The sequence below is a fragment of the Microchirus variegatus genome, assembly GCF_963457635.1.
Source record: "Microchirus variegatus genome assembly, chromosome: 17".
In the NCBI taxonomy this organism is placed as follows: domain Eukaryota; kingdom Metazoa; phylum Chordata; class Actinopteri; order Pleuronectiformes; family Soleidae; genus Microchirus; species Microchirus variegatus.
The window spans coordinates 20,675,215-20,696,221 of record NC_139818.1 but is presented as its reverse complement, the minus strand read 5'-3'; the positions used below and the strand labels follow the sequence as shown (position 1 = coordinate 20,696,221).

General features: G+C 40.7%; 1 protein-coding gene across 1 annotated transcript in view; it reads left to right on the top strand.

The window, feature by feature from the left end:
* snx29 (sorting nexin 29) overlaps positions 1–21,007 on the top strand; it is a 127,064-nt gene that overhangs the window by 43,977 nt on the left and 62,080 nt on the right. The window lies entirely within an intron of this gene.

Sequence of the window (21,007 nt, the reverse complement as noted above, 5' to 3'; positions counted from 1 at the left end):
CAATACTTGCAAATTGAAAGATAGTAGACGTGCAGTGACGTGGAACAAAGAAAACCACACATCTGAAAACCTAACATCGTGGTAATCGTCGTGATGGAGTGCAGACAGATGAGTCCTGTCTTCTCTGGTCAGTGACATTACAAGCAGGCAGCACAAAGATTCACACAGGGAAAGACATTTATTTATCTTCTGCTCGCTGCTACGCCTGGAATAATAATAATAATAATAACAATAATCATCATCATCACAACAGCAATAAATTCAGTTTGCAGTGCTTTTCAAGGAACCCAAGGAAGCTGCTCCACACAAAAGAATGATTACTTTTGTCTACGCTCAAAATCGAGTCTCCAAATATGTGGGAGTAATCTGTTTTGAGTGATGTGTCTCGGCTTGATTATGAGCTTTATTTTTTTTGTATTTTGTGTGTGTGGGGGGGGGGGGCACTGCTGGGATTTGGATATGAATATTTAGAGACTTACACAGACAACTATCCACGCTCGTCTGGAGCCCTTTCATTCGAAACCCCACGGAGCCTTTGAGAAGCCGCCGCCGCAAAACTCTCTTCTGAATAAGTGCCACCAGCAAAGCAGCAAATCTCGATCTCTTTATCGCTTCCTCATAGCGCCGTATATCCCCCCCCCCTCACCACACACACACACACTCTCTGAATCACTTTCATACACACACACGCATAGATATATGTATGTGTTTGACTAATGCACAAGTCTGTAGCTTCTTAATGTGCTATGTGATAAGGGTCCTGCTCTATAAACAACTTAATCCTGCCTCTTATGTGCTGGGGAGCTCGCTGCTCCTCCAAAGACCTGGAGGCTTAAGAGGAGAGGTGCAGGTGAACAGGGTTAGACCTGTGTGTGTGTGTGTGTTTGTGAGGGAGAAAGAGAGTGAATGTGTGTGTGTGTGTAAAGAAAGCCTCGAGGAGTCAGACTGGGATGAAAGAAAGTAGAAGCAAAGTATTTCTTCTTACTGGAAACTTTTTTTTAGTTTAGCTTATATACGAATATTTTTTTTGCTATGAAATCAGTTTTACCCATCCATGGTGTTTATTTATTTATTTTTTTCTTACTGTACATAGTTTTTAAGTCGTATCTTCGTTCTGCAGAGACGAGGAACTTCGGAGTCGGCGTGTCGTCCATGTTTTTTTTTTTTAGATGTGAAAGATCAGTGGGTCCCCCCAAAACTCTGACTATTGTTAAGCTCCAAAAAATAATGTCTTCTCCTCTTGGAAAAGAAAATGTGTAGAAAAAGCTACAGTTTTTGTTTATATCTGAATTTTAACCCCCCCGTGGGAGTCACAGGGTACCTCACGGTACGATGATAGGATACACTACACTACAATACGATATGATACGATACAATACGATACAATATGATATGATACGATACAATACGATATGATACAATACAATATGATATGATACGATACAATATGCTACAATATGATATGATACAATACAATATGATATGATACAATGCAATATGCTACAATATGATACGATACAATATGATACGATACGATACAATATATGATATGATACCATGCGCTACAATACGATATGATACAAATACAATACGATATAATACGATATGATACGATACAATAAGATATGATACGATACGCTACATTACGATATGATACGATACAATATATGATAAGATATGATACCATACGCTACAATACGATATGATACAATACAATACGATATAATACGATATGATGCGATACAATAAGTTATGATACGATACGCTACAATACGCTACAATACGATATGATACGATACGATATGATACAATACGAGACGCTACGTTACGATATGATACGATACGCGATACATGGTCCACGATACCAATAATATCACGATGCAACGATTCTGTGATAATCAATATATTGCGAGACAATCATTTTGCGATACATCACAATATCTTAAGTGAAGAAAACAAAACGTCTGTGAAAAGTAAAAAGTGCAGGTTTTTCTCTATTTATTCACAACAAAGAGAACAGAGTGCATAACAATTTGTGAATTGAGCATGGATAGGACATCTCTTAACGTAGTTTTCTCCGCCCCTTGAAGAGACGTGAAGCAGTGATGGCCGGCGAGTGAAACTGGTATGGACTGTTTACTTTAAAATGCCTTCATTTATTAATTTAAACATCGATATTTGCCCTAGCATATCGATTATCCTATTGAACAAGGAAGGACGGCGATATATCACCTAATGCACATTTGAGGCACCCCTAATTCCTATACATCTTCTCTCCAAATACACAATATAGGTTTCATCCCCCAAAAAACACAAAGACTTACGAGCCAAAGCAACTAGAAGATCAATTAAGCAAAGTTAGTCAGGTGTAATCGATGCAGAATCGTCCGTAAAATGATTATTATCCACACCCCCTGTTATCCAGTGTCACCATAAAATGGAATTCCAGTTTGCCGAACTTCCCGATTACCCTTCTTATCTTCACTCCACACAAGCCTCTTTTGTTTTTCCGTGATGAAGCTGTGCCGAGGAGAATTCTCCGAAGACCTCGGCAGCGCTCCTCATTTTCTTTCTCCCCTGCTCCTTGTCAATCCAGCCAGTTGTTCCACATCAGATCCAGAATACAGATGAAGGGGCGACATCGTGATGTTCTTGCAGGATATTCTGCAGCAGCAACAACAAGCACACGAGAACGCGAGTCGTTTACGGGTGATTTATGTTCTCCTTTGACACCTAACATGCATCGAGGGTAATCAGATTTTAATTAGTGGGCTTCAGAATGAGTGAAATCCAGGTGTAAACGCAGCCAAGACCTTAATTAAGATCAGGTTTTCTGCATCATCTGCACGTGAGTGATGGATATCGGTGATCCCAATGCCGTACATTTAAATCTTTACAAATCTCGTGTTTTATGATTAATCTGAGCCATAATTAATCCAGGGATCTAAATATATTCTGTTTTGAATGGACTCGATGTTCTCATAAATAAAATCGTGTTTGATTCTGAGCAATGGTTTCACATCAACAGCTTTAGAGACGGCAGTTTTTAAATAAATCTGATCGTCAGTTTGTTTTATGGACGTTTTCTATAAACAGTCCTCCTTCTCTCAGCTTCATAAATGCATTTACAGCTGTGGCTGTGAGAGGATAAAATGATCCGAAAAAACAAAAAGCTCATACGATAAGCTTTTATCTTATCAGATAAAAGCTTCCTGGTCTTTGAAGACACAACAATTAATCTCAAATTGGCTCCAGATTGTTGTTGTTGTTGGGAAAAATGCTAATTATTTATTCCTACTGAGTGATCGATGGCAATGTCGACAGGAATCTGAAGAAAGTGGATGGGTTAGCTTAGCAGGATGTAGCAGAATCAAAGGTCAAAGGTCATAAAACTTTCCACTTCACTAAAAGCTCAGTAGTCAACACATTATATCTATCATTCTTTCCCGAATAACTGTTTAACATTTAATCTAGCCATCATTATTTGTGATCATTGAACTAATCTAAGCACATTTTCTAAATGATGTATTGACAAATTAATCTATTACGATTCATCCAAACAACGTCAAAGTCGAAATTAATAGACAGACAGATGTTCTTTGGATTTATAAAGTGATAGATTACAGATTAGGTAGAACACTTAGAGAACACTTTCGATATCTGGCAGTTATTCACAATTTGCTCCATGTTAAGAGAGCGTCTTAACAGTTTAAAGTCAAGGAAAACCAAAAAACAGGATTAGATTTTAGAGTTTTACTTTGTAGTTGAGCACGAATAAGAGATGTTTGCCCTTTAATTTTGAAATTTGACCAGTACAAAACATACATCTACTGGAATCTTTCAAGTATTTGTCTCCAAATGTTATGTTTAACGCTCTCTGCTCCGTTTCTCCTTCGCCGGTCAGTGAAATTACCGTAATAACAGTGCGGTTTTCTTTGAAGCGCAAGTTCTCAGCTTTCAGAAACCGTTTGGAATTTTTCTGATAGCGCACACCGTCGCGCAATTACGGCAACGTAAAGAGCGCTTGCCCCAAGGTACCGTATCGTATCGTATCGTATCGTATCGTAGATATTTTGGGCTCATGAGAGAGGGAGGGTAGACTGATTTTAAGACCGAAAACTTACCTTCTTCATGACGCTGCTATTGTAAAGCTATTGTTACACGCAACCACGCCATCTTTTATTTTTATCTAACAACAAAACTGTCCAAGATTGAAAAAACGAAGAAGCAGCAAACTTTCTACAACATAATGACGATAACTCGCTTGGTGGGAATCCACTTACTTTCCCCCTCCATAGCATTTTTTGGACTGTGTCTCGCTCCCTTGGTGATTCCCACTGTGCTGCAGCCAACTCAAAGAAATGCTTGTTTTGTGAAAGGCCTTTAGAGTCTGGATCAAACGCATTTTCACAGCAACTCAATCTCTGATTGAAATATTTAACACTGGAACCGAGCCTCTCACAGTCTCTTTCCTCACTCGTGCCTCGCTCCCTTCCCTCCCTCCATCCCTTCCTTCCTTTCCTTTCCTTTAAATAAAGTGTTCCTCCTCTGCGCTCCCGCCGTCTCTCATCTTTATCTTTTTTTTTTTCACGTTTATTCTCACCCTCAAAGTGTGTTGAATTAATAATCCACGCTAATGCAGAGTGGATGTGCAGATATAAATAAAACGATGCATATGTATATATATATATAATATATATATATATATATATATATATTTGATCATCTTCTGCACCTTTGAGCAGCCAATGAAAGCGGTTAAAGCGGCGAATACTGGGCCCTTCTGTCGCGACCAAAGTACTCTTTAGAGTGTTTTTGCTGCTCTTCAGATGCTTTTCATGCAAACAAAAATACGAAAGATGTGAAGTGTTTTCTCTTTTATTTTTTTGCCGTCCAGCTCTTTCCTTGTGTAAATATGAATATGGAAACAGTGTCCAGTGTTGACATCAGAGAAGTTTTACTACTTAATGACTGTGCGTATGTGTTATGCATATACCGGAGATTGGACAGGTGCTCTGAAAGGCTTCTGAAATTGTCGGCTTAATGCAGATCTCTTGCGTAAACACAGCACTGAGGGGTCATTCTCGCTGTTTGAACAGCTCTCAGGCTCTGCGTCTGCTTCCCCGTTTTCCCCAGGACGAATCGTGCATGATTAGGCCCCACAATGATAAAATAAAGAAGCTTGGATGTCTGCGGATAAGTCGGCCGTGATTAAAGGCCACCTTAATAAACTCTGACAAGTTCAAGTCTCACAACTTATTAGCTGCGACGCACTGAGCCGAGCCGCCGCGCGGGCGAAACGGGTCTGGTTCCCCACTCGAGGTGAGGTTGTCGGAGTTCAGGAAAACAAAATCCAACACGGCACACAGTTGTTTTTAGGAAATAATGAAGTTAAGAGCAGCTGGTGCTGATTGAAAGTCGCCCTCACCTCCAGTGATTAGCTCGGTCTGAACGTCTGTCGGTGACGGCGCCCACATATCCGGCGTAATTGGCTCTCGTGTTGATTAAATAACATATGCAAGACGATAAAGTTTGTTTAGGAACTCAGGAAGTGAAAGTTCTTGAACTTGAGAGGCTGCGATGTTAAACTCTGTCGCAAAATCCAAATACTTTAGATCGTTTGGCGGCGCTTTAAAGGTTCAGTGTGTGGAAATGAGTCGCACAATTGAGTTTCCTAGTACTGTGGCCTTTAGGTGACCTCTGTATGTATGAAAGGATAGTCTAAGATGTCTAAAACATGACAATTCTTGACATGACAATTCAATTTCAGGGGATTGTCATTCACTGTAATGACTGAAAACATGATTGTGAATATATGGGGATCCCACACCTTTGTTTACATCAAATTTAAGGACTTCCCAGCACCTTCAAATTCAAGGACCCAATGTGCTGTCACAGCTTACGACAACTTGTAGGAGCCGATTCGCCCAATGGCGTCCACTTTTATTGACTTGCAGCACGGTCTGGAGCTGGACAAGTGATTGTCCTCGGGGTCTTGGTCCAATCCAGTCTTTGTAATTTTCTTTGCTGAGTCACAGATCTTTGGATTTGCATTTCCCAGGCATTTCGTCGTCATTTGCTCTCTTGTTTCACTTTACTCGCTCATTGTTCTGTACGGAATCTCACGTCAACAGCGATGAGAGACCGCTTGTACACATGACCCGATGATTGTTCTGCGTAGGCCTAGTCTACGTATGGAATGAAAGTAGGTGGCGTTTGTAACAAACAAGAGAGACATTTACCTAAATATCTGCTTCTTTATGGTAGAAAATACAAGCACTTTCAATGACTCTATATGTCTATTTAGGGCAATTTTCCAAAACTTTCAAGGCTCTCTTCAGGCAGATCAAACTAGAAGCATTTCCAGGACCCGTGGGAACCCTGTATACACTTGCGTCTCTCATGATTTAGTCCCTTTAAACCTTGTACACGGTTCCATCAACACATTCTGTCAAATAGGTGATAATGTAGTCATTTATACACATCTGTGGCATGTTTTCCCCTTCACAAACTTAGTCACAGGTCGTTAATGATTCACACGGAAATGTGTTTGACATTCTTGTAACGTGTGAACTTGAAGTTTTATTTTGTCTTCTTCTCTCTTGCTGTCAGGACGTGAAACCGCAGTGTGGAGTAGATAAATAATCCAGCAGGAATTACCCCGGCTAGTTTATGATTTAAAACCTTCATGCTTCACTTCTTGTGTTGTTGTTGTTATCACATATAATTGCATTATTTAACAAACGTATATTATGCCAGGCGCTAGTAAGCAGGGACGGCTATGAATATGTGATTATTTGTGTGATTATGAAAAGGCAATCATTTAATGTGAAAAACTCAATGATTGCAGCGATAAAATAAAAAAAAAGTCTTTCTACTCTAATGACGACCTAATTTGTGGTGCATCTGTTATCGCAAGGCAGCGGCAGCAACAAACATTTAGTTGGTGGACTGCATATGTGTTTGCAGAAGTGATAAAAATTTAAGAGGTTTCTGTTAAATTCTCGTTTGCTTGCTGTTATTTTAAGCTCAACAGGCTGTGAACCCTGCAGTACTTTCACTAGCTCTCATGCACTGGAGTTAAGAATATTCTACGAATAATCCTGTCGGCTCATTGTCACATCTGTCTGTTACTGGACCAAATCTGGTTTGTGAAAATTGTACCTTTATTTTTATTCGATTGCTCAGAGAAAATCCTCAGCTACAGAATCAGCACCACGGACAGCGGCACTAGCAACCAGGAACTTAAAAGGCTAAAGTCTGCCCCAAACTAGAGGATGATTGGCCAGATTCTGGTCCTGATCTGGCCCTTTCAAGAATCATGGGTGTCTTCCAATTTTAGGCTGATTTGAACAGATCATCTGACCAAATTATCCTGTAGTGTGAGGGATTAACAGACATGAGTTTAACGCCATTTTAACGATGCATCAGTCTTCCAGATTTCAATATTCTAAGCCGAATTCGAAAAAACACAGTCTTAACACTTGAAAAAACCCTTTTGAAGTTGTGAGGACCAGCCACAAAGTCCTCAAATCAAAATAGGTCCTCACAGCCTACTAGAGACATGTACTTAAAGTCACACACACATCAGATCACTCACAGATGTTGATGGACCTGTCTCTCTCCATATAGAAGAACAAGCTCTTGTTTGTACTCTACACACCACCTGCACCACGTCTCTCCCTGTCTATATCTTTTACCCATAGATGGCAGTGTGTCCATGAGTCTTGCTGTGTGTGTGTGTGTGTGTTGGTCTGTGATGGTGTGAGAACAGGCAGAGGCACCCACTGACAGGCCTCTATAATGTAGATTTACTCTAATGGCCTGCGAGGAAATGAGATGTACACTGTTAAATAGTTTGGAAAGACATCTTGCTCCCCGCCGCCGTGGCCCCCCCCCGACCTCACTCTATGAGCCGACGAAGAAACCCGGACCAGATCATCGATTTGACAAAGGCTTTGACTAATAACGCTGGGTAGGAAGTGGGGGAATAGATGACAACAGGAGGCTTCTCTGTAGTTTTTTGTATTATCTCTGCTCTTTTGTCAGAAGGTGTGAGGTCGGGGGTAATGTTTATCTGTGGATAAGGTCATGTCAGCGTCCGTTAACGAGCGCCAATCGACAAATACTAGTATGTGCCTGTTTCCTTCTCGGTCACAACAGGGTTTTTTCTCCTCTCACTTTGGTCCGTCAATTAAGTCTGCCTTTTGTTCCCGAGGCTCAGACGGAGCCAGTGGTCTGTGACATTTTCCTCATTCATTATGGATCAGCTGCGAGAGGTTTAACGCCAGTGGTTCCGGGTGTTTTTTAATAGAGATGTCATCATTTTTTTTTGTGTGGAAGCACTCAGAGGAGAAGAACCTCTGTGGCTTTAGATGAGGAAGTTAGTCACAGTCAGGATAATGGGAAATCTCATTTTTAAACGTTTTTATTTATTATTTGCGTTCATCTCGCTTCTCATAATCTTTCATAGCATTTCAGGACTGGTGTTTTAGAAAACTAGACTTTGATAAAGACCATATTTCAAGCTAAAGACTCGGCAACTGTCTGTTCAACTCTGCTCAGTTAAGCTGAAGTAAATAACGCCCCCTTGGAAGTGAGATTCAACGGTTTTTAGGGCACTTCAAAAGGGGTTAAGGGTATAACAATACAGAAAAGCAAAACAAACAAAGCTAATGTGGGAAAAAAGTGTGCATAACAATGCACCATATTGGATCCACGGTTGACGGAGCATCAAAGACCCAGGAGAGTTTCCTTTGGCAGAAACGGAGAATTGTGTTTGGGATAAAATAGTTTTTTCTTCCTTTTTCCGCCTGCGACGTTGTTTTGAAAGCAACAAATTCACGATACATGTTTTACTCCTTCTACCTTAACTGACACTATTTAGACCTACTCACTTATTGTCTACTGCTTTATCCTTCTCATGAGCTCTAGCTTAAAGATAAGAAATTTCCATTCCTTCATTTTTTGATACTACACCAGGATTATAATTACAAACTCAGCTGGGCCGCATATTCAAATGTTATGCAGCTAGTGAATAGCAGCTGATGACAAATTTAAAAAAGTGCATCCAAAAGTGCATGAAAAAATATAATAAAAAACTAACAATACTGTTATTTTGGTCATACCTGTCCTTCGCACACCTAAAAGTGTATAATTAGTAGTTGAATAAACGTGTTTGTCAACTCAAAGTGCATAAAATCAAAAAAGGTGCATGAAATTAGCATGTGTTTCTGTTTGAAATAAGATAAACGCATGTCCTTTACGACCCACAAACATCTCAAAGTGCCTTTAACAGAATACAAAAGAACTAACACTGCTATCAAACTTCATCAGACTACTGTAGGAATGTTTGTTGGACTCTTAACACATAGACACAAGTGTTTCAACCACAGGCTGGGCCACTAAGAAGTTGGTCATGGGCTGCATGTGGCCCACGAGCCACCATTTGAATAAACTGGTACTACACAGTTCCTCACATATCTTGGCAGGTACGTTGTTGTTCAAACTTGCCACATGTCCTCTGTGAATTCAGGCTTTTTACTGTCATGACCATGTGTTGAAAACAGGAATTCAGTGGTGGCAAACGCCATCTGTTTTAGCTCTCCTTCTTCTTCTCCTTCTTCTTGTCCCTGAAGATGTACTTCTGTGTAACTTCAGTATGTTTGTGTTTGTTGACTGTGATGTAGAATGAGTTCTGGGAGCCATCCTTTGCTTTACTAATGGTGCTAATGTGTAATGGAAGGGAACCAAAACATTTTTGGAATTCTCTAAACTACTTTTTGTTTTTAATGTGGTAAATTTCTTTTTTTTTCTTGATTTGGTGAGAAACGAAAGCTCCAGTGTGTCATCTCGCACCACCCTCACGCCTCCGATACCCATTTGTAGTAAGTGTTTGTTCTTTATAGACACATCCCTCAATCCCCAAGAATTTCCCTCTTCTCAAACGTCCATTCTAAGTGTTTTGGAGAACCTGTGTAGCCTTCAGTTAGCATCAACGCTAGTTTGAGCTATTGTAACAACTGGAAGGTCCAAAATGACACATTAGGTGGTGTTTTACTAGTGCTGGGCACGTTAATGGCATCAGCGCTAACTAAAACTAATATTTTACCTTAAATTTCTGCCAAATTCAGTGTAATTTTACCTGAACTTAACACACTGGACCCTTTAAACTGCAGAACATCCTGTTTTTTAGCAGTTACAGCCACTTTTTGTGGCAGAAAATTGGTGTTTTCAGCCATACTTCAACTGCTCTCGGTTGCTGTTGTGCTTCCACCGACAAAGAGAGCGTCACATGGAGCTAAAATCAGAATTGTTGCACATTACAGCTTCAGATATGAAGAAAATGTAGAACTCCCTAGGTGTTGATGTTTAATTCTGCTTAAAGTGGGTAACTGCGGTCTCAAGTTGGAGATTTCAAGTGGAAGTCTTTGCGCTAACCTCTCTGTTTTTGTGGTTTGTTTGTGTGGGGAAACACATTTTTCAGATGTGTCCTGGTTGGCCTTGTTTTTCCCCCCCGTGACTCGGATGATTATTTTCCCTGTCAGCATGTGTCTCTACGTGTGACACTTTAATGACGCTGCTGTTGACACTGGGGCCATCTCTGCTGGTATCAAAGACCTCTGCTGAACCTGTTAACACCCCTCAGCCTTGTTGCTCTCCCTCTCGCTTTCCATCAAATGGACCTTATTTCTCATTTTCCTCTGTCCGTCCTTCATATCTCTCTATGTCTTTACTCCGTCACCATCCTTCTTGGCTTTCCTTCAGCTCTAAAATAGAAAAACGTCTAAATTACACTTGCTAATAGGCTGCAGCAGCAGCATCCCTCCTTCTAAAGTCATCATCTCTTTTTTTTTTAAGTGATACTAAATAGAAAACTATTTGGTTACAGCAGGAAATTTCGCCTCATTGTACTTAACTCAACCCGAGGGCATCGTCACAAACACCCAAACACCTACAACAAGATCGTTCTTTCCTTTTTTTTCCCTTTTGAATAAACACTCCCGAGACACTTAAGCTAAATCCTTATTTAATATCCTTCATGTGGCGCCTACACATCAACAGGTCATTAACATATTGCATCTGAGACATTAGAAGAATAGCTGTTTGCAGCAAATGAGGCAATCACTGGGGTGATCGTCGACCTCCTCTTTGTCCTCTGAGGTGTATTTTACACTCTATTGACATCGCAGGGTCTTCACTTTATTGCATTTTGACACTGCAGTAAAAGAGCAATTCAAATTCAATCCAAAAATCCACATTGGTGACACTCTTAACTTAAATGTAAGACACTCAAATGTATATTATAGTTGCTGGATTTACAAAGAAGTCTCTGTGAAACCACTGTTGGATAATGAACCAGAGAACCAAATGTCCACCAGCGTCAGCTCCACTCTAAAGGTAGTTTAAAATGACTAAAAACGTGAAAATCAGAGAAACGTGTGAGTGGGCTGGCATTGTCGGTAGCTTTATCAAGTTCAGTTACCCCCTGGTGGCTGTTCAGTATATTCTTACTTCCTGATTGGCTCCAGGAGGAAACCAGAAGGAGATTTATATTGTATTGGCATTTTATCTACATGGAAACAGCATTTTGAGAGCCCTGAAATGCTATTTAAAAACAAAACAAAACAAAAAACAGGTCATACACTCTTAGGAATAAGGGTTCCAAAAGGGTTCTTCTACAAGGAAGCTATTTGCTTCTGAAAAACCCTTTCCCGAAGACAGAGTTTTTCAAGGGTTCTTGGTAACACTAATGGTTCCAGTAAGAACCATTTTGATCCAGAGAACCCTTTAAAACCCCTTTCTAAAATACGTTTGACACCCCTGTAGTACAGGAGTCGAAAGAAGAGTCCTTTTTGAGCTTTTGCTGTGAATGAAGACATTTTTTTGAAACAATTTTTCAAAACCACAAAGAATAAGTGGTATTAAGTAACCCAAACACACTTAGTATTACTGAGCAGTATATTACATCTCTTAGATCCAAATCACTTTCTCATTTTATTCATTACTTTTGCTCCCACGAGAACTTTCTATCCGTGTATTTTCTGTCAGGCCCCCGGCCTCGGTGTTGAAGTTGACTCACCGTACGTATGTTTGGGCAGCGATCCGTGCAGACGGAAATGGCTAGACGCGCTCATTTCGTTACCATGGCTTCATCTTTTCGCTGCACAACAAAAGGAACTTGGCCATTATACACCTGTAAATGTCAAGACCAGATGTTTTCGAGGTTGTCTTGTTACTCTACTCTAGTGATTTATGGCATGTATTTTTTTTATTTGTAGTAGTAGAAGTACAAAGTGAGTGCTTTGAGTCTGACCTGAGTTTAAACTCTGCACTACTTTTCCATCCCTACATATATTTTAACCTTTGATTCATGAGGGAGGAAACTGCTCTCTTTTTTCATCAGTTATTCTTTCCTTTCCGATGCAACCAGACTTTTAATGCCCCTCTAATGATACCTTAGCATCACTTTTTTTCTGTAAATTGTATCCTAAATTCTTTCTCCAGTTCCGAAAAATGACTTCCTCTGATTGTGGTTCAGAGGTTTTTACGACACAGAGTGTAAGTAATCTTGAAAACGGCCCAAAAAAATTGACCTCTTTCACCTTTTCTCATTAGCCATCAGCGCTAAATGGCGGTCGGTCAGTGGGTGGCTCCAAACAAATGGTCTGTGTGATTGAATTGGATATTCGCAGCGCGCAGGTGCCCTTTAACGGCGCCGAGGCTATTAACGCGACAACAACAAGAAAAAGCAACGAGATTGACTTTTTTAAATGGCAGTCAATTAACAAAGCTACTCCACTGCGCTGTTGGAAGAAGTGTGGAGGTGTCGCCTGCTCTGAGATGCAGCGCTGCTGCTGCTGCTGATGCTGACTGCTGATGTTTTCAGCGACTGCAGCAGAACACATCTTATTATCGGGGAAATCGACCTTTATACCTCACAGCCAAGGCGTCGCAGTACAAGCTTGTCGTTTTGATCATTTTTTTATGCACAGTGAATTCACTAAAAGTGGTCTTGACGTGGATTAACCTTTGTGGCAAAGAGTACAGACCTTTGAACCGACTGCAACTAATGATTATTATCATAATCGAGTAATCGTTTTGGTCCATGAGATGTCAGGAATGATGATCACTCTTTGTCAAACAAACCAAAATGATTCACTTGTTATTGTGTCTTTGTTATGTGGAGCCAAGGAACGAAGAAAATATTCACATTTAAGAAGCTGAGAAATCAGAAATCTTGTTTTAATCGTGAAAAAAACTTCAAACTTTGATTGATCAAGTAATTTCAGCTCTACTGTATTGCGGAACTTCTTTTTGATCCAAGTCCATCCTCTTACATTTATGTTAAGTTTAATTATCCTACGAAAGAACTAATCAAAAATCCATATCCTGGAGGCTTAAGTAATTTACATGCCTCCTGGCCTGTACTCTTAAAAAAAAAAAAAAAAAAGAAAGTTAGTTGTTTATGATTTTCTGTTAATGTCTGATATGAAGAGACATGGATCGATTCTCCACTTTTTAATCTTTTCTTTGCTTCTTTGCTGACTTAAAAAACACGCGTCCATCTGGGCTGATTTTGAAACTTGACGGCGGCGGCCTCATCAAAGCAAAGCCCTTCCTTAACCCTCTTATGACCGTCATGATAATCGGGCCGTCTGGATTTTATTTTGATTTTAAGGCTGTAGAATTGTCCAAAAAATGTTCGGCGAGTGTTTGTACTGCTGCAATTTTTTCTAAGATAACTTTAACTTTCGATATCTGGCAGTTATTCAACCGTTTAGGAGAAGCTGACGTCATAAACGCGTGACTCGCTAGCGAATCCCGTCTGTGATTGGACGGTCGTTCCGCCCGAAATCCCGAGGCTCTTCTGGTATCCATCCATCTTCTACCGTGGAGGGTGCTGAGCCAATTTCAGCTGACATAGGGCAAAAGGCGGAGGTCACACCCTGGACAGATTGCCAGTCCATAGTGTTTGAATTTTCTTATATCACAAAAGATTCAGGAGTTATGGTAACGACCGTCTTGGTAACAGAAGGGTTAAAGTACATACTGTATGAAAGGCTTTTACTCTGAAGCATCGGATGATTTCCTTAAAGTGATTATACACTTATACAAACATAGTTGTGGTTGGCATATTCAAATTCTGCCAATAAACTTCAAAAAAAATCCAATACCTTTTTTTTAAAATTCCATTTGTGGTTTAATATTTCAATTCGCACGACAAGGTTCTTCACCCTCTGTTCCCCTTCAATATGAATAACAAATGATCTGAATTACACTGCAGTGGTTTTGCCGTGTCGGGCGTGTGTTTATGCAGCCATTTTTTTTTTTACAATATTTCATGCACAACCAAGTATGGATTCCTGCACGCTGTGTGTGTAGCGCGAGCGGCTTTGCATAAGTGATCTCAAATGGCTGCGTATTGTGTGCGTTTGTAAGCCACTTTGTCAGTAATTGGCTCAACACGGTGTACGTGAGTATTGTTCCCAAGCAAACTGGCTCACAGTTTGCATGCGATTGGTTTCTGTAAACGGGCGAACTTTGTCACGCATGAGTGTCGCGAGAGTGTGCGAGCGCCCTGTGAATGCTTGATAACTCCCTTAATAGGTCGCAGCAGATTGAGCTGTCATGCTGCAGCTGAGACATTTTTGGGGTCAGAATGTTTTTTTTTTTATTCCTCTAATAATTTTATAATAACTTTGATCGAAGGAATAATTGGGTTTTCTTTTACCTGCTCTCTCTCCCTCTCTCGCATGTTCGTATTGCATTCATAGTGAGGACATTCATTGACATAATGCATTCCCTAGCCCCTTACCATAACCTTAACCATCACAACTCAGTGCCTTACCCTAACCTTTACCCTAACCCTGTGGTAGGCATTATTCTAACCCCAAAACCAGATCTTGACCCTAGAAATGCCAGGTGTCAGAATTTGAGGACCAGCCAAAATGTCCTCACTTCCTTAGGTATATAGGTTTTCTAACTCTAACCCTCACAAAGATACCCATACAAGAACACATACACACACACACTGGTTTCCATGACTTGACACTGACTTACAGTCATTTCCTGGAGACTTACTCTAACCTCAAACATAATTACTAAAACCAGGTCTTAAACCTCAAAAAGTCCTTTTTACCCTTAAACACCTAAGCCTCAAAATGGCCGACTGGAGTTTTGTTTTGCTTATTTTAACCATAAATGGCCAGAAAATGTCTGGTAAGTAAGTGCTTTAACCTATTTTCCCAGAATAACTTTGAATATCTGGCAGTTGTTTACAGTTTACTGCATGTTAAAATAGTTAGAATAGACTTTTTTCAAAAAACAAAAACTATCTTGAAATGACTTGAAATGTTCTATAATAATAGTCAGCATCACCCTAAACAAGGATCCATATTGAAAACATTTGCAAACCTCCTAAGGAATGATTTTAATGATTTTTTGAAATTGAGGAAATTATCCATTTGCCCTGATGCACTTTGACAGTGGTTTGACTTAAAAAAAATAAAAATAGTATCTTGAAATGACTTGAAATTTTCTATATTAATAGTCAGCATCACCATGAACAAGGATCCATTGAAAATATTTGCTAATATTTTAAGGAATAAATGTAATGAATTTTGAAATTGAGGAAATTATCATTTGTTTGAGTCTTTGTCTCAATGTCCAAAAAATGGAAACTATTTGCATTCGCCGGCTCCCTGCTCCAGCACGAGTGAAATTTGCCGTAATAACCACATTTGGGTTTTAATGTGCAACTTCCCAACTTTTAGAAACCATTGGAATTTTTCCGATGGCATAAACAGTTACGGAATTGCGGTAATGAACATGTCGTCTACGATTCTCAAAACTCTCTTTGGTTTACAAAAAGATACACAAACGCACACAAAGTTCTCTCCTCTACTCCGCTGACACACCTATAAAGTACAGCGACAGGAAATTGAGACGTAGTTGTTTTTGGTACAAGCAACAAAACAAGCAGAGCACTGTCGGGTCAGAGATTTAGAGCAAACTCAATCTCCTTAATGTGCACCGATAATGTGACTTTTAATCAGGGCGCGCTTCACTTTCCCTCCCGAGTCGGGGTAAGGGAGCGACAGCCACTCTCCTGAAGTACTGCTGTACTGTTTGTGGAAATTGGGCCGGACATGCTGTGCTCAAGGTGCAGATTTATATAAAAACCCAAATTAAATTACGGCACCACCCGCAGCGCTTCTCTCCTCCCGAGTCTTCTTTATCACGGCGGTACAATCATATCGTGCGGCGAGACAGTGTGAGTTTATGAGTTTGTTTTGTTTCCTCTGAGATGGAACTACGTAGGCATGATCGATAGATAGATAGATATAATTAATGTTCTCAGTGCAACACAAGAATATGGCTCTCTGGCTTTAAATGCAACAAAGCTAAATAAATACTATATATTCTGATAATTATAAATACTGACTGTTATTCGTATCGTTAAGCCCTGATTCCTAACATATATTGATCACCTCCCACTATGAGTGATGTCCTTTTTCAGTTTTATTGCACAGTATTGTGTGCGAGCCGCTTGCTTAGATTTGTGAAGGCTATACAAAGGCTGAACACTGCTGATTACAGCAGATGATAAATAAAAGTTTAATACCCCCCCCCCCCCCCCCCTCAGGGAAATTGGGTCACGGCAAAAAAAAAAGTGCAGGAGAACTGAGCAAATGGAGAGACTTGGAGATAATACGAGTAATTGCAAGCAAAGAACATACTGTACTGAGGGTAAAATCGCAGAATGGGTCAACATGGGGCATATTTTGTTGGCAGCAGCAGCATTTCACGAGTGCGAAAGCCGGTTTGGACGGTGCTTAGAAGAAACATATGCTCAAAGCATATGTTCTAAACTTGTACGCCCATCCGTGTCATCGCATTTTCAGGTTTTGTTTCGGCGCGTGTCGTCGTCTAACCTCCTCCTTCTACGCTGAACCGTGTAATAAAAAACTGTCATAATAAGAACAGGTGTTGGATGCACACACACACGCCGGGTTGCCTCTCGTTCAGGTCAGCGACGGTCTCACTTCAGCCTGTCTGAACAAAGAGCCCGCTGATTTGATCAGAATCGCCGCGATTTGATTGCAGGCTCTTGTGATAACATGATCAGATTTAATTGTCTGAGTCTCCGTAAGAGCTCCGTACGTACAATATTGATCCTGTCAGCTAAATTGGGTCATTACTGTAACAGCTTTTGGAGGTGTAGTCAGAGGGACAGAACAAAGTCGTTTTCTCATTCTCTCTTGATACTTGTTTTTCTTCCTGTAATGACATATTTAAATACATATACAGTACCTCTTTCCTCAAGATCGTTGACGAGATCAGACACCGATGTTGGACGAGAAGATCTGGCTCACAATCTCTGTTCCAGCTCATCCCAAAGCTGCTCGATGGAGTTAAAATTAAAAGTTTCTTCCACACCAAACTCGTCAAACCATGTCTTTGTTGTGCTTTCAACAAACTTGGAAGTATAGCGTTTCTCCAAAATGTCTTGATATGCTGAAGCGATCGATTGAAGATGGTCCTTCACTGGAGATGTGGACGGCTCAGAGCCCAAAGCCTGATTGAAACACCTGAGTAAAAATGCTAAAATTGCTTAAAGATCCAACAGGATGTGATCATACAGCAGTTGTATATGAAATCTCTAGCTAATGGCGAGTCAATCCTAATCCTCATCATCAAAGTGTCATTATTGGTGTAAAAAAAACCTTACTGTCACCAGACGATGTCTCACGACTCAATGGGTGTTACTATGGATGTTTCTTCATTCATTTTACTCACTATCTGCAAATGTATGATAGATTTATGTTTCTTTTTCATAGTTTTTGGGTGTTATTTGACCTTGAGTGTGGTCTGAAAAAGAAAGAAGATATTCTGGGGTAGAGGAAAAAAGGCTTTCAGCCACTTCACACCTTTTGTGGTATTGCGGGCTGCTGTGATAGCTGTGGTTTGGTCGTGACTGATGATAGTTGGTCGTTTTTTTTCTGTAGTGATTGGACCATTTCTGGAGACTTCCAGGAACAAAGCAAAAAAATAAAAAATAACAGGTTACAAAAAACAGGTTTTTGAGGTTAGAGTTTGAACTTTCCCATCCAAGCTCAAACAGATATGAGCAAGCACTTGGCATCAGTGGAGAGGAAAACTCTTCCTGTGGCTGAACCAGACTCAAAGATGTGCGGCCATCTGCCTAGACAGGTTGCGGCGAAAGGAAATATGGGGCACAGAAATAGGGGAAAGAAAGGACAAGAGGGAGGTAAGGTGATACATATATATATATATACTGTATCCATATAAACATATATGGACTAATGTGTGTACGGCAGTGAAAGTGCAGCATTTGTTTGGTCGTAGTTATATAACGAAAAACACATGTGTTTGTGTCTCTTCATATCGTTAGCCTAATAGCACAGTAGCCTAAGTCATATTTGATTGTTTTCAGGAAATTTGGAAAAACAAATTTTTTAGCAAGCACATTGGTAAAGTTAAGCAGATATCACAATTACCCCAAAGAATGACATAGGCAATTATGCTATTAGGCTAACAATATGCATGTTTTCCCCACAGCGCGTGATGTGGCAAGTGAAATTGATTTGCAGTGAATGATTTCACGAGGAGATATTACAGATGGACAACAAGGAGGAGGATGAATGAGGAAGATTGCAAAGGTAAAGCCAAGGATGAAGAGGAAGGATGAATGAAGGTTGCATAAAATTGAACAGAAGTTTGGAAGAAACGATGCAACAAAGATAAGAGGAAAAGGAACCTTAATCAATACGTCATACCGAAAGGCAACAAAAACAACAAAAAAAATACACTTTTTTTGTTGATTGAAGAAAGTTAGGGGCACTAAAAAGAAACAAGAAAGAACAAAGGACAGGAAGCCGGAGCTGGGAGGGATGGAGAGATTTCATAAGAAGATAAGATATGGAAGACAAGGCTCACAGAAGCCCCAATTTCACAGTCTCTACAGAGAGCCGGGGGTTTGTGCTCTTAAGGCATTGCGAGGAGGAGTGCTTCACTTGATTGCACATTAGTCCTATTGTGGCGAGGAGCCCAGCACATCTTTTATTTAGCAGGGCTCGCTCGGCGCTCGGCTGCGTCGGGGACGGACATTTGTTTGCTCGGCGTCCTGCTGTGTGCTCGGGGTCGCCAACGCGGTGCCACGTCTCCTCCCTGCTAATGGACACAGCAGCATTAGTCAAACGTGTCAACTTCTGTCCTGCTTTTGGCCACAATTGCCAGGACGTGGTTATCACTCGTCCAGGCGATTGTTCTACGTGTGTGTGTGTCATCCACTGTGAGGGCAAATTTCCAAACCTATGTTTGTGAGGGTGTTTTGTCTCTGTGAGGACATTTTGGCTGGTCCTCATGCATTTTAATCTATTTATACCTTTACAGTCATAGTGCATGGTGAGGCACGTGATATGTAGGACTTTTGTATTGTATCGGATTTCACTTTTTTTTTCGATACTGAGTGATTTCAACCAGTATCTTACCGATACCGAGTATAATTTTTGCTAATCTGCAATTAGGACTGGGTTTAACTTTTCGTCATTTAGTTACAATGGTTAAAGTTTGGGAACGGGGCTAGGGGCTAGATACCACTTTTTTGTTTCCAATACCGATATCTTCCGCGACCGATATTTGTCCGATACAGTCATTTTAGATCATGAAGCTGTTTTTTTTTTAAAGATCTTAAAGATCTAATTCTCCAACTGTGCATTGGACTATATTTTTGTTTTATATCTGTCTGATATCCGATCCAGGGATTTTGATCAGTATCGGACCGATATCACTACTGACCGATGAGTGTCCTCACTCACTAAGAATGCTGTAAGTGCGTGTGTGTGTGTGTGTGTGTGTGTGTGTGTGTGTGTGTGTGTGTGTGTGTGTGTGTGTGTGTGTGTGTGTGTGTGTGTGTGTGTGTGTGTGTGTGTGTGTGTGTGTGTGTGTGTGTGTGTGTGTGTGTGTGTGTGTGTGTGTGTGAGATCTCGGGGGACTCTCCCCACTTAACTGGCACAGATCTCTGGAGATGTCTCTCTCCTACACACTGGAGACAATCCAGTGGATTCACAGTTTTGGGAAGGAATAAAAAGTTTTATAAGAGTTGGATGTTTTAAACCGCTCTAAAGTCATATGTAGCATCATCTTTTATCCGGTCGACAGAGACGGGAGCTTATAGATATCAAACTAACGCGCCACGCGGGGGGGGGCGATTACTGGCGGTTTGCTCTCGCAATCATCGCAAACGCTCTAAAAGGTTGAATTTGTCTTTCCTGTCACATTGATTGGCGTTTGATAATGAAGCAGACGCGTGTGTGGGTGTGTGTGTGTGTGTGTGGACATGTTGGGGCTTGGTTGGGGGGGCTGCACAGATGTTCCCAACTCCAGGAGATCGAGCAAACAGCTGGTCTGCAATAAAAAAAAACTAACTGAGCGTCCTCAACTCCCCCACCCCCAGCAGCTGCGCATGCATGTTTAAGTGCACGTACACATACAGTACATACACTTGTGTGTGTGTGTGTGTGTGTGAGCAACTTTCCTACAGTGACAGTAATTGTAGGTTATAGCATGACCTAACTTTGTTGTTAGGTTCCATCTTTACACCTTATTTTCAAAAAAACATGGATTAAAAGTTCCTTAGAGGTTGAGAGAGTGCTTCTCTGGGTTTGCTTCTTCCTTCCTTTATCTAAGAATTGATGCTCAGTTCAATATCTGATGTTTTTCTTGCTGTGTTGTGGTCCAGCACTGTCCAGCCGCCACTCAACAGGTGTTATGAAGTCGAGCGAGGCCTTAAACCACCTCGGCCGCTCCATCACTGCGAGCTTTTTTCCGGTTGACTCACTTCCGTCTCAAACACGCAGACACTTGCTTCTCCCTTTATGTCAATCGCAGCTTTACCGCTGTATATTGTCTAAAGCGTCTGCCTGAAGATAAACCACCAAAAACCACCAAGTTTATCTGAGCTCTGGACTTTTGCTGAATG